The sequence below is a fragment of the Apodemus sylvaticus genome, chromosome 2 (assembly GCF_947179515.1).
Source record: "Apodemus sylvaticus chromosome 2, mApoSyl1.1, whole genome shotgun sequence".
Classification (NCBI taxonomy): Eukaryota; Metazoa; Chordata; class Mammalia; order Rodentia; family Muridae; genus Apodemus; species Apodemus sylvaticus.
In genome coordinates, this window is record NC_067473.1 from 121,100,233 (window position 1) to 121,115,272 (window position 15,040).

At 39.1% G+C, this 15,040-nt stretch overlaps 1 pseudogene; it reads right to left on the reverse strand.

The window, feature by feature from the left end:
* Positions 1–8,626: 8,626 nt before the first annotated feature.
* Positions 8,627–10,551, reverse strand: LOC127678060 (vomeronasal type-1 receptor 44-like; annotated as a pseudogene).
* Between the last annotated feature and the right edge of the window lie 4,489 nt (positions 10,552–15,040).

The following is a 15,040-nucleotide window of genomic DNA, read 5'->3' on the forward strand; positions in this document are numbered from 1 at the left end:
CCTGAAGAGGGGCAATCAGCAGTAGCCAATATCTCCCTTTAATATGTTTATAATTTGCCCAATTTTCAGCTAAATAAAATCGCCATGAAAAGAGGGATGCTAAGTCTGAAGATGTCTGTGGTGTCAGCATTAGTAGGAGGCATCCAAGAATGTGGAGGCCCGTGGCTACTTTCAATGATTATAATCGTTAAGCATAGGCTTTTGTAGTAGGATCTAAAGATTTTTTTAATTTCCTTAGTTTCTGCTGTTATATCTCCCTTTTCATTTCTAATTTTGTTAATTTGGATACTTTCTCTCTGCCCTTTGGTCAGTCTGGCTAAGGATTTATCTATCTTGTTGATTTTCTCAGAAAACCAGCTCCTGGATTCGTTGATTTTTTTTGTATGGTTCTCTTTGTTTCCACTTGACTGATTTCAGCCCTGAGTTTGATGATTTCCTGTCTTCTACTCCTCCTGGGTGAATTGGCTTCTTTTTGTTCCAGGGCTTTCAGGTGTGTCATTAAGCTGCTAGTGTCTGCACTCTCCATTTTCTTTTTGGAGGCACTCAGGGCTATGAGTTTTCCTCTTAGCAGTGCTTTCATTGTGTCCCAAAGATTTGGGTATGTTGTGCCTTCATTTTCATTAAATTCTAAAAAGTCTCTGATTTCTTTCTTTATTTCTTCTTTGGCCAAGGTGTATTGTTCAACCTCCATGTGTATGTGGGCTCTCTGTTGTTTTTGTTGCTATTGAAAACCACTCTTACTCCATAGTGATCCAATAGGAGGGTTAGGATTAGTTCGATCTTTTTATATTTGTTGAGGTCTGTCTTGTGACCAATTATATGATCGATTTTGGAGAAGGTACCATGAGGTGCTGAGAAAAAGGTATATTCTTTTGTTTTAGGGGGCAATGTTCTATAATTATCAGTCAAGTCCAATTGGTCCAAAGCTTCAATTAGTTTTATTGTGTCCCTGTTTAGTTTCTCTTTTCCTGATCGGTCCATTGAGGAGAGTGGAGTGTGGAAGTCACCCACAATTATTGTGTTAGGTGAAATGTGTGCTTTGAGCTTTAGTTAAGTTTCTTTTATGAATGAGGGTGCCCTTGCATTTGGTGCATAGATGTTCAGAATTGAAAGTTCTTGTTGGTGGATTTTTTTCTTTGACCAGCAAGAAGTCTCCTTCTGTATCTCTTTTGAAGACTTTAGGTTGAAAGTCAATTTTATCTGATATTAGAATGGCTACTCTGGCTTGTTTCCTGAGACCATTGGCTTGTAAAATTGTCTTCCAGCCTTTTACTCTAAGGTAGTTTTTGTCTTTGACATTTAGGTGTGTTTCCTGTATGCAGCAAAATGTAGGGTCCTGTTTCCTTATCCAGTCTGTTAGTCTATGTCTTTTTATTGGGGAGTTGAGTCCATTGACGTTAAGAGATATTAAGGAATAGTGATTATTACTTCCTGTCATTTTCAATGTTATTTTTATATTTGAGTGATTATCTTCTTTTGGGTTTGATGAAAGAAGGTAACTGTCTTGCTTTTTCCAGGGTGTCGTTTCCCTCCTTGTATTGCAGTTTTCCTCCTATTATTCTTTGTAGAGCTGGGTTTGTAGAAAGATATTGTGTAAATTTGGTTTTGTCGTGGAATATCTTGGTTTCTCCATCTATTGTGATTGAGAGTTTTGCTGAGTATAGTAGTCTTGGCTGATATTTGTGTTCTCATAGAGTCTGCATGAGATCTGCCTAGGATCGTCTAGCTTTCATTGTCTCTGGTGAGAAGTCTGGTGTGATTCTGATATGTCTTCCTTTGAATGTTACTTGGCTTTCTCGCTTGCTGCCTTTAATATTCTTTCTTTGTTTAGTACATTTGGGGTTTTGATTATTATGTGACAAGAGGTATTTCTGCTCAGGTCCAGTCTGTTTGGAGTTCTGTAAGCTTCTTGTATATTCATGGGCATCTCTCTCTTTAAGTTGGGAAAGTTTTCTTCCATAATTTTGTTGAAGATAATTGCTGGCCCTTTCAGCCATAAATCTTCACTCTCATCTATACCTATAATCCTTAGGTTTGGTCTTCTCATTGTGCCCTGGATTTACTGAATATTCTGGGATACAAGCTTTTTGCAATTTGCATTTTCTTTGACTGTTGAGTCCATGGTTTCTATGGTATCTTCGGCATCTGAGATTCTTTCTTCCATCTCTTGTATTCTGTTGTTGATATTTGCATCTATGGCCCCTGATTTCTTCTCAAGGTTTTCTATCTCCAAAGTTGTCTCCCTTTGTGATTTCTTAGTTGTTTCTACTTCTAATTTTAGATCCTGGATGGTTTTGCTTAGCTCCTTCACTTGCTTGTTTGTGTTTTCCTGTAATTCTTTAAGAGATTTTTGTGTTTCCTCTTTCATGACTTCTGCTGTTTGACTCACTTTCTCCTGCATTTCTTTAAGGTTTGTGTGTGTGTGTGTGTGTGTGTGTGTGTGTGTGTTTCTTCTTTATTGGCTTCTATTTCTTGAGCCTTATTCTCCTGAATTTCTTTAAGTGATTTTTCTGTTTCCATTATACAGATTTCTATCTTATTCATGTTCCCCTGTATTTCTTTAAGAGATTCATTTATGTCATTTTTGTGTTCTTCTAGCAGCATCATGGTCAGTGATTTTCAATCCAAATCTTGTTTTTCTGGTGTGTTTGTGTAATCAGGACTTGCTGATGTTGGAGAGTTTGGTTCAGACGCTGCTATATTGTCTAGATTTCTGTTAGTAGCGTTCCTACATTTGCCCTTTGCCATCTTGTTATTTCTGGCGTTAGTTGGTCTTGTCTCTGGCTGGTATTTGTGCCTCCTGTGAGGCTGTAGGGCTATTTCTGCAACACTGGATGGCTGGGTTTCCCCTGTTACAGATTGCTAATGTGCTGCCCTCCTCTTGGGTGCCCTTGCAGCCCTAGTGTGCCTTGCCCCAGGATATCTGTGTGAACCAGGAGGTGCCCATTTGCTCCTTCAGTGAGTGCTGATGGTCTATGCTGTGGGACCTTTTGTCCCAGCATCAGCATACTCTGGCAGCTAGCATGCTCCTTGGGCATCCTGCATAAAAAACACTTCTTCCCCACACTCAGAGTTCCTTGGCATTGAAATTTTAAATATTTTGTGGTGTACAGGGATATGATTCTGTCCTCTTTTATTTATAAAAATGTTGTTTTGAAGTTACATTGGCCAGTTCCACAATACCTTGTCCTTGAGAATTATAAGAAATCTCAATAATATGACTAATATTAAATTGTTAACAAAACAACTCAAATGACTGGCTGTAACAGTCAGTTATAATATTTGTCTTAATCTGATTTGGAACATCTAGTATAGAAAAACAACTACATAGTTTTATTTTTAGTTACTTCTCCTGTTAAAAGAGTTGTAACTAGAAAGCTTGAAAAGCTGTCAATAATGATATGTATATTTTTTAAATTTTTTTTAAATCAGAAATATGAGTTACATCTATTTGTCTTATTAGGTACAAATCCTCATGGATAAATACTATTATGTGGTACATGAAGAAATTGAGGATAGTGAGGAAAGTCTTTATAATTTGACTTGTATATTTTCTAGAAAAATCAAATTATTTAATTAAGCTATTATTATTTTGATGATGTAAAGAATGAAATTTTTTGGCTAATTGTTCTTGTGTAAAGCCTGATATGTAAACCTGCTGTGGCATTATCCTCACTAAGGAGTCTGGACAATCTAATCTAATATGAGCTTTTAAGTGTCCTAAAAGCAAGAAACAGTATAAGCTTCTTAAATTAAGCTGTATTTGTATAAAATTTGAGAATTAGTAATATTTATAAAAATATAATCTTAAGCAATTTTAATCCATGAGCTATCTATTTTAATTATCAGTCTACAAATTAAAAGTTTGATTGTTTAATGTTTTAAAAACAGTGGCTATAGCACATAATTATTTGTGAATCAGTGGGAAAATTTAAAAGAATAAACATGTGATATAATTATGTATGTTTCTCTACCATTAGAGGAACTGTTTATAAATAAAGTAAATGTATTTTTTATTGGCTACATGTATACATTTACAAAAGTATGTATAGAGACAAATTCTAAAAATTTGTCTTCATAATAATGATTATTAAATTTGCCTATAAAGTTTGCTATGCAATAGGCCAAATATTAGTATTTTGCAATAACCAATGTAATTGCTGTTTGGAATAAGGAATAAATATTCCATCAAGTTCTTTTATAAAATATTTTTATGATTCTATCTTATAATTTTGTATTAACATAGCAACAGATTCATCATAGGGTGCTCAAACTTTATTTGGAGATGAAGAAATATGAATTCACATTAATGATCCCTTTGGCCAAAGGACTGCTGTGAAACAGCCAACAATTTTCATTTTTGTAAAGTTATTTATCCTTTATCAGTTAATTGTTCAGGAGATTGGAATTTGTATTCTCCTTGAGACTATCAAACAGAGGTTTAAGTTCTCCTGTGGCAAGCTTAAGATGAGGTCTTAATAAATTAACATTTCCTTGAAGCTTTTGAAAATCAATTAAATCAAATAAACTATAGTTTCTAATTTGAATTTTCTGTGCCACAGTTTGCTTAGGATATAACTGATCTACTTGTCTGATGTTTTTAAATTACAAATATGAATGAGTTAAAATACTGAGCTTGAGAATTGAATTATAAACAGCAGCTAATGGAACATTGGCAGTTTAACTATATTTTTAAATTTCTTTTGTAATATTAGAGCATGCCCATTCTTTTGAAGAACAAAACTCAGTTTTAAACCATCTATTCTCTTTAAAATCAATACCAAGAGCATTACTTTCACATACAATGTTTGACTGTCAGTTCTTACTTATGAATGCATGACAATGTAGTTTTTAATGCATCAGTAAAGAGACATTGTTTTAAATTCTATCTTTTATAATTCTAGTTTCTAGGACAAGAATTACATGAAATATTATCTCAATTTAGAAGTGTCTTTAGAGACCTGCTTTTCTGGATTGGCTCATGTCACCTGTTCTTTAGAATGACTCCAAACCTGAGTTACCAATTTTAAGCTAACTTTCTGTTACCAATGTTATAAATTTTTAATCATAGCCAATAACTTATAAATCAATAATTCCTGGTCAAAGAGAGCCTCACCCAGAGTCATCAGGGCACAGGAACTAAGGGACAGCTGGTGGCAGGATCCTTCTGGTTTCTGTCTGCACCCTGGAGCTCCTCATACCCAAATTCTGCCTGAAGAGAACTGGTTTCCCAGGAGTACTGATGCACAATTTTGCAGGAAGGACAAGCCGCAGTCAGCAAGAACAGCTAATGCCAGAGATAACCAGATGGCAAAAGGCAAGGGCAAGAACATAAGAAACAGAAACCAAAGCTATTTGGCATCAACAGAACCCAGTTCTCACACCACAGTAAGCCCTGGATAAACCTACAAAACCAGAAAAGACGGTTCTGATTTAAAATTTCATTTCATTATGATGGTAAAGGACTTTAAGAAAGACATAAATGACGCCCTTAAGTAAATACAGTGGACCCAGCACCACTTGTTGAAAATGCTGTCTTTTTCCACTGAATGTTTTTATCTCCTTTGTCAAACATCAAATGACTATAGGTGCATGGGTTCATTTCTGCATCTTCAATTGTATTCTACTGACCTACCTGCCTGTCTCTGCCCCAATATCATACAATTTTTATCACTATTGCTATGAAATACAGCTTGAGGTCAGAGATGGTGATTTATCCCAGAAGTTCTTTTAATGTTGAGAATAGTTTTCACTGTCACCAGTTTTTGGTTATTACAGATGAATGTGCAAATTGCTCTTTCTAACTCTTTGAAGAATTGAGTTGGAAGTTTGATGGGGGTTGAACTGAATCTCTACATTGCTTTTAGCAAAGTGGCCATTTTTGCTATATTAATCCTGACAATCCATGAGCATGGGAGTTCTTTCCATCTCCTAACATTTTCTTTGATTACTTTTTTCAGAGACGTAAAGTTGTTGTCACACAGAAATTTCACTTGCTTGGTTAGAAACACACCAAGGTATTTTGATTTTATGGTCTGTGATAAGAGTCTACTGGGGGCTACAAACATGGCATCCCTGCTGGAAAAATTTGTCTGCCTCTTGGTTTTATTGTATTTTGTCCTACATAACAGCACACCTGGTGTAGAAGGAGCTGGAATCAACCTTTTCATAAATTCTCATGACTCATTTACCAGAGAAATGACAGGGTCACATCACACAGTCAATCAAAATTTTTCTCATTTGTAATGTCATATTTATTGGTCTTTACCCATTTGATATGTTTTACCTTCTCTGCATTAGAATGGAGGACTGTGGAAACTCCCATGAGATGCCTGTGGCTCTAGGAGTATTCTCCATGGTGTTGTGGATGAGAAAACTACATGCTTCCCCTGCTCAAAGTGCCTAGTGTTTTCCATTCCCTCTGACAATAAGTACTGGTTCTGTTCTGATGCTTGATTATGGCATCTCTCTGTAAGCTTTATGTTATTCATTCAGTAACAAGAAGGCAGATAAATCCTTTCCTTGGCATATATTCCATGAAGTTTTGGGGGGATTTTTTGTTTGATTTGCTTTGCATGTGTGTGGGGGGGGTGTATGTGTGTGTATGCATATATGTATATATGCATATATATACATATTTTTCTCTGTATATTCCTGGCAGTCTTGGAACTCAATCTCTAGAGCAGGCTAACCTCCAACTCAGAGATTTAGCTACCTCAAATCCTGAGTGCTAGGATTAAATACAGGTGCCAACAAGACACAGCTTATTTGGGTATTTTTAAAAATATTTTTATTCTTATTTTTATGTTTGATTTGTAGTTGTTGTGTAGTAATGCAGACTCACTTCTGTAGCTCATACTGACCTTGAACTTGCTATTCTGCTGTTTCAAACCTATGGTTACAGATTTGAGTCACCAGGCCCAGTACTGCTTATGTGTTTTATACAATTTTACAGTTGTGTGGTTTCTTCTTCATGCTCAACTCTTGATATTTTAAGTGTTCTCTCATATCACCAGTAAAATACCATTCTATTTCTTGACATGAAACTTGTTTGAGGCTTCATTCAAAGTGAAGGTAAGACATACAACAGAACTTCTCCTTTTTTTTCTTTCCTCCAAACAGTTTCCAGTTATTTCTTTAGAGTATATGTAAGTGTCAGCACTTAAATCACTGTATTCTAGGTGGGGTTGATTTAGGTGACATTTCGTTATTTTGAGTGACAAATAATGGTTTTACTGTGTGAAGTGTGCCTCTGGCTATGTTCAGCATTGTGAAGGGTGTTACTCTTTGAGGGTGTTAAACTGTATGAAGTGTGTGGCTGAGTTTGAATTTCTGTGAAAAAAGTGTGCTCTAGGGAGCAATTGGTTTAATCTCAAGTATGCAGCCATGCTACAAGACCAAGATTCTCATAACATTTATTTATATTATGACTGGGTAATTATCTATTACTAATCTACTATTTAAATTTGGACGTTTTAACCCCATGTAAAGTACTTTGTTTATCATCTCTATCAATTTGACTCCTCTAAGATCTGTCCTTTGAAAATCACTGTGTTTGTGTCTCTCTGGAGGGTACATGTTCAATAGGTTGCTTGTGGACTAAGTCTAACATTCCTCAGCATGGGAAGACGATGATATGATCACATATCCTGAAACAGCCAGACAGAGGCTATTCCTACCCTTCATGATTTTAAATCTGGCTATCTGAGCATCGCTGTACAAATGAAAGGATGGTTCTCTGTATATATTTTTTGGCTGCAAGTGTGTTGTGTTTACTAGAACATGTGATAATCAACTCCCAAAACAATGTTTCCTTATGTATTTTGCCGAAGATAAGAAACTGAGGCAACTGAAGTATTGGAAATATCATAGCAATCACATAGCTAAATTCATGGAATGTGCCAGAGAGATGGCTTCACACTTAAGTATCCTGCTCCTTAGAAGACTCAAGATCAATTATCAACACACATATACTGGGTGGCCCACAAGTGCCCATTGATGGAACTCAGAGGACCTGGTACCACTGACCAATGAGCACCTGTACTCAAGTTCTCTCTCTCTCTCTCTCTCTCTCTCTCTCTCTCTCTCTCTCTCTCTCTCTCTCTCTCTCTCTCTTTCTTTCTCTCTCTCTCTCTTTCTCTCTCTCTCTCTCCTTCTCTCTCTCTGTCTCTCTCTTTCTCTCTCTCTCCTCTCTCTCCTTCTCTCTCTCTCTCTCTCTCTCTCTCTCTCTCTCTCTCTCTCTCTCACACACACACACACACACACACACACATACAAACAAGCACTGTTAAATCTTAAAAATATATCCTTCTTCATTTTCCTCATAACTTAAAATCTATGTACTAACCCAGGTCAAATGAGAGACTTCTCACAAATCTCCTTTGAAAACACACTAAGAGATAGAAACCTCATGTGATATCTGAGAGGGTACGTGGTTTAATTTTCTTTCATCCACACACAAAGTAAAGATATTTAGCAGAAAAGAAGATATTTTCATATATCAATTGAAGCTACAGATTGTTCCCACTATGCCATGATCCATAGTTCTGACGACAACATATTGGATTATATTCAGGGTCCATACCCAACACTGAATAATCAATTACTGTTCTGTCATGCATTGACCTCAAAAACTTGGTCTCTTTTCAGTGCAAATAAACATGAAAGAGCTGACTGTGGCACAGCTATGGGACACAATAATTTGGACACAGAATAATATTGAGTCATCCTTGAACATCATCCTTGAGTGGAAGACCACAGTGTACAAGATGTAGAAAATCACAAAGAAGCTCATGAGCAGCATGATGGTCCTGGTGGCCCTTTGCTCTGGGGATGCTTTTGAAGAAAGGCTGGTGCTGTGAAGATGCTGGGCCTGCTTCCTGTGCCTCCATAGGAGAGCCACCATGTTCCCACTGGATAAAGCCATGAGATCTATGAGAAAGGTTTGCCTAATGGCCATTGGTGTGGAAAAAAATGCTTTTTCTGAAGTAACTCAGAGGTAGAAGTGAGCATGACTGAGTAACATACATAAAATTCTCTGAGGTCAAGTTGGGGGTAGAAATAATCAATATGAAGAGGTGACTGCCAAAAGACATATAGAGAACACAGAGGAAAAGAAAGGCACCTGAGATGTGGTGGGGAGATTTATGTTTAACCTTTGTTAAACAGGAGCTTCTAGGACCAAGGGTGATGGTCCAAAGGACTTTCATCAGACAGGTAGCACAAAGGGTGAGGCCTCTCAAAATCCTGTGCACATAGAAAAGGGATTGGCATATGGTAGAACCCCATCTACCCCAAGACATAAACATGTCCACAGCTGTGAGTCCTATAGTTATAAGCAGCTTTAGCTGGGTTAGGGACAAGAACGCAATGTAGAGATCAATGGTCTTAGGCCTGTTCTCACCAAGGAGTATGCAGAGTTGGGGGGAAAAAAAGGATACCATTAGCTGAGATCCCAACACTCACTTTAGAAAACAAGATGATTTTCATGTTTGTGTCAGTGTGGAGTAAGTTTGCTTTATTCGTTGTATGTGTGTAGAAAACTAATAGCAAAAACCTGAGAAGAAAAGAGAAAACTCTGCATTACATAATATGGCCTTGTTCAAAAATTCCAACCAACACCAAACTGGCAACAAGATTTCAACTCATCCTGATTCCATGTCACCAACTAAGCTCCAACTCACACTACCTCTGTCTCCACTGTCCTGATGCTTTCCAATTAAGTCTGAGTTTTGTGTACCATTGTGGGCTATCTCCAAAAATACACTTTCTTATATATTACATAATTCTATGAGTTCTAATAATCATTCTAACTCCTGGTCCATGGGTTTAGTTTATTCAGGGGCAAGAGCTGCATCTCAGTTGATTGTCAGACACACAATAGCTTTACCCATCTGATGAATATGGAGAAGTTTGGACAAAACTAGAAATGTGCCCTCCTGGAGGACTGTGTGTACCCATAGGTTCCATGGGTCATTTTATTTCACTGTCTACTTTATTCTGCTCCTTACCACATCCATTCTCCTCTTCCTATCTTCTCTCTCTCTCTCTCTCTCTCTCTCTCTCTCTCTCTTCTATCTATTTATGTGTGTATGTGTTTGTTTGTGTTTCCCTCCCACTATTCCCTATTTTTCCTCTTCTCTCTCCACCCTTCACTTTCCCCACTATCTATTTCTCAAACAGCATTTCTCTGTATAGCCCTGGCTGTCCTAGAACTCACTCTGTAGACCAGGATGGCCTCAAAACCAAAGATCTTCCTTCTTCTAAGTGGTTGGATTAAAGATATGTGCCAACTCTGCCCGGCCAGGCCAAATATTCATAATAAATCTCCAAAACAAATGATTACCAATTTGTACTCTGCATCAAATTCTACCTACTGAAGTTTCCTCAGAGTGTGAACTTAAGCATGCAGAGCTCCAGGCATCTCCTCTAGAATACATGGACAGTCAGTTCTGTACCTATGTCAGAGGACCCTAGGCATGAACAAACATGCTGTATACATACCCACCAATCATGGAACTGATTCAAGCGCAGATTGATCTCTATAGACATATTAGCTGATAGTTTTCTCATGCAGTGCCTTGTCAAGAGTCCTGGGAGAAAGAATTCACCTCTGTGAATGACTCATCAGCTCTTTCCCTTCTTGAAACAGAAAAGACAAAAAAAAATGACCAAAACAGTAGAATGATGGAGCGAGATTCCCCTTTAAACAGTATGAAATCCTGGTCTTTCTCTGAATTATAAAGGACTCTGCATCCAAACTATCACTTTTATCTTTGGCCATGATGCCTCTGTGAAAAGACCCTAAGAATCTAATATCAGTTTGAACATACTCTTACTTTTCTCTTTTGTCATGTAAAGCCAGGGTGGTAAAGAAAGTACAGTTATAATAGATTTAGGGCCATCCCATTCTAATGTCATGATCCACCCAGTCCTGAAGGATAGACTCCACAGGAGTCTTCCATCTCCTTCTAGATACAAGAGGCTTCTCCAGACTTCAAAGAAGCCAGACCAAAGGACATGAGAATTGCAGTGGGTATTTTATGTAAAAATGATCATTTCCTTTAATGAATATTAAGTATTCATGAGGCCTATACTGTTGTTAAAATAAAATTCAAAGGTACAAGTAAAGAATTATCTACTTAAAATCAATGATGTGAAATGAAATAATTTTATAGTTTTTCAAATCAGATTGTACTGTAATGCAGTGTATTAACAAGAAGTACAAGTATTTAAAATGTTCTGATTATTTATTCTCATATCAAGAAAACGTCTCTCTGCAACAGAAGACCATTACAGAAAACCACAATCATTCAATGTCTAGAGTTGTGGATCCCAGTCTCAGTGGACCCATCTGCCAAAGAACTCCTGCAGCCAAGGCTCAGAGAACACTGCAGAAAATGGATGGGAAGACTGAAGAACTGGGTGAGCAGGGAGTTTGCTGTGAACTTGTGTCTCCTGGTCCTGTTAAGGAGATGTGGCTGCCTAAACTTGAGCTAACAAAGATGACAATAAGACACGTCAAGGCACAGGAAAGCACACTACTCAACCTACACAGAGAACTACAGGCCACTAAGGAAAACTACAAACAGGGGGAATCATCTTCTCCAGGGGAGAGCACACCAATTGTGTATCCAAAACCAAATGTCAACATGGAAAACACACATGTAATGTTACACAGACTGAGCATGTTGAAGTTATGCATTTAAGTATATGGATTATGAATCTTCTGCCACAGGGCTCTATACCCAGGTAGTACAGGGAGATGGCTAGCCTCCCAGGAGTGATGACAGGCCTTTGAGCACAGGTAGGAACAACCCTGCTGCTCAGAGGAACCCAGGGTCTGTCTAGGGCTGGAACCTTCTGGTTTCTGTCTGCAGTTAGAGATTTTCCTCTGCCATAGGACTCCATCCATACCCAGGTGGCCCAGAGAGACAGCTAGACTCTTAGGAGGGCCCACAGGCCTGTCAGTACAGGTAGGACCACCAGTGCTGCTCAGAGGAACCTGCCCAGAACCCTCAGGACAAAAGACCCAAGGAGCTGCCTGGGACATGAGTCTTGCGATTTCTGCTTGTGTCCAGAGCTGATCATGTGCCACAGAGCTACATGCACAAATACTGCCAGGAGAGACCCAACTATATAATTCCTGGGCATATACCAAGAATATGCTCCAACATTTAATGAGGACACATGCTCCACTATATTCATAGCAACCTTATTTATGATATCCAGAAGCCAGAAAGAACCCAGCTGTCCCTCAACAGAGGAATGGATACAGAAAATTTGGTATATTTATACAATGGAATACTACTCAGCTATTAAATCAATGAATTCATAAAATTCTTAGGCAAATGATGGAACTAGAAAATATGAACCTCAGTGAGGTAACCCAATCACAAAAGAATACACATGGTATGCACTCACTGATAAGGGGATATTAGTCCAGAGGCTCAGAATATCCAAGATATGATTCAGAGACCAAATGAAGCTCAAGAAGAAGGAAGACCAAAGTATGTATACATTTTGGTTTATAGAAGGGGGAACAAAATACAGATGAGAGGAGATACAGAGACAAAATGCAGAGCAGAGACAGGAGGAAAGAGCATCCAGAAACTGGGTGATCCCAGAGATCCATTCCATATAGAGTTACCAAACCCAGACACTACTGTGGATGCCAACAAGTGCTTGCTGACAGGAGCTTGATATAGCTGTCTCCTGAGAGGCTGTGCCAGTGACTGACAAATACAGAGGGGACACTCTCAGCCAACAATTGAACTGAGCACAGGATCCACAATGGAAGGGCCAGAGAAAGGACCCAAGGAGCTGAAGGGGTTTGCAGCTCCATAGGAGGAACAACAATATAAACAACAATATGAAATAGACTGAGACAAACAGACAGAGGGAGAGCAAGAAAGACAGAAAGATAGATGGTGAGGAAAGACAGGGATAGTAAAAGAGAGGGAGAGAAAGAGGGAATGAAAGGGCTAATGATCCTTGCAAAGACATCACATTATCAAACTCCCCAGATAGTGAGGGTTGTCATTCTCTGTAGAGTGGGGTACAAGTTGTCCTATTTTTAGGGTCACTTCAACATCTACAGCTCTGAAAAACAATCACTTAAAAAAGGCCAGTGGTGTAGGGCATCTCGTCCCAGCAGGACTAAGCACCTCCTCTCCCGCTGTTACCCAACCAGGCAGTCCAGTTTGAGGAAGAGGATACAATGGCAGGCAACAGAGTCAAAGATAGTGTCTTAGTCGGGGTTTCTATTCCTGCACAAACATCATGACCAAGAAGCAAGTTGGGGAGGAAAGGGTTTATTGAGCTTACACTTCCATGTTGCAGTTCATCACTAAAGGAAGTCAGGACTGGAACTCAAGCAGGTCTGGAAGCAGGATGCAGAGGCCATGGAGGGATGTTCCTTACTGGCTTGCTTCCCCTGGCTTGCTCAACCTGCTCTCTTATAGAACCCAAGAGCACCAGCCCAAAGGAAGTACCACCCACAATGGGCCCTCCCCACTTGATCATTAATTGAGAAGATGCCCCACAGCTGGATCTCATGGAGGCACTTCCCGAACTAAAGCTCCTTTCTCTGTGATAACTCCAGCCAGTGTCAAGTTGACACACAAAACTAGCCAGTATATTTGACTCCTTGTCAACTTGACACACAAACACATCATGATTAAGCATCAAACCTTACATTCTTATTCATCCCCAAGATCTAAATTACTTTAAAAGTCCCACAGTCTTTACATATTAAAAGTTCAATCACCTTAAAATGTCCAATATCTTTAAAATTCAAAGTCTTTTAAAAATTCAAAGTCTTTTAACTGTGGGCTCCACTAAAATACTTTCTTCCTTCAACAGGGAAACATATCAGGGCACAGTCACAATCAAAAGCAAAACTCAAACTCCAATGGTTCAATGTCTGGGATCTAACTCACAATCTTCCGGGCTCCTCCAAGGGCGTGGGTCACTTCTCCAGCTCTGCCCTTTGTAGCACACAGCTTGTCTTCTAGGCTCCAGCTGCCTGTACTCCACTGCTGCTGCTGTTCTTGGTGGTCATATTATGGCACTGGCATCTCCAAAACACTGCTGACTTCTACTGTAATTAGGCTTCACCAATAGCCTCTCATAGGCTCTCTTCATGGTGACAAGCCTCTGCTCCTATGCATGACCCCTTCAAGTCCTGGGCCATCAATTGCAACTGAGGCTGCACCTTCACCAATGGCCTTCCATGGCCTCTCACTGTGCCAAGAGCCTCAGCTGCTCTTCATGACCCCTTCATGCCTTCAAAACCAGTACCATTTGGGTGACTTTTACACAGTACCAATTCTTCCACAGCACAAAATACAACTGTGGCTATCTCTGGAACACACTCTCTGTGCTCTCAGAAAACACTTCCAAGAAGATTTCATCTCAGTGATGCTGGTCTCTTCTTAATCACCGCTAATTTCTTAGCTCCAGCTAACCAGCATCAATAGTCCCAGTAACACAGAGGTTTGCTTTAGTGGTTCTGGTATCTTGTTATGCACAGCTGATTCTTCAGCCCCAGCTAACCAAAACCACAGAATATTCACAATCAAAAAATGGTCACTGTAAGAGTCTTTAATCTTCCCTCTGAAATTTCAAAAGCCAGGCCTCCATATTTTGCACTGTTCTTAACATTGTCTTCCAAGCTCCTACAGAACTTTCCACCAAGCTCTTAATATTCTAATGGCTTTTCTAGCTCAAAGTTCCAAAGTCCTTCCACAGTCCTCCCCCAAAACATGGTCAGGATGTCACAGGAATACCCCACTATGCTTGTACCTATTTGTCTTAGTCAGGATTTCTATTCCTGCACAAACATCATGACCAAGAAGCAAGTTGGGGAGGAAAGGGTTTATTGAGCTTACACTTCCACACTGCTGTTCATCACTAAAGGAAGTCAGGACTGGAACTCAAACAGGTCAGGAAGCAGGAGCTGATGCAGAGGGCATGGAGGGATGTTTCTTACTGGCTTGCTTCCCCTGGCTTGCTCAACCTGCTCTCTGAGCACCAGCCC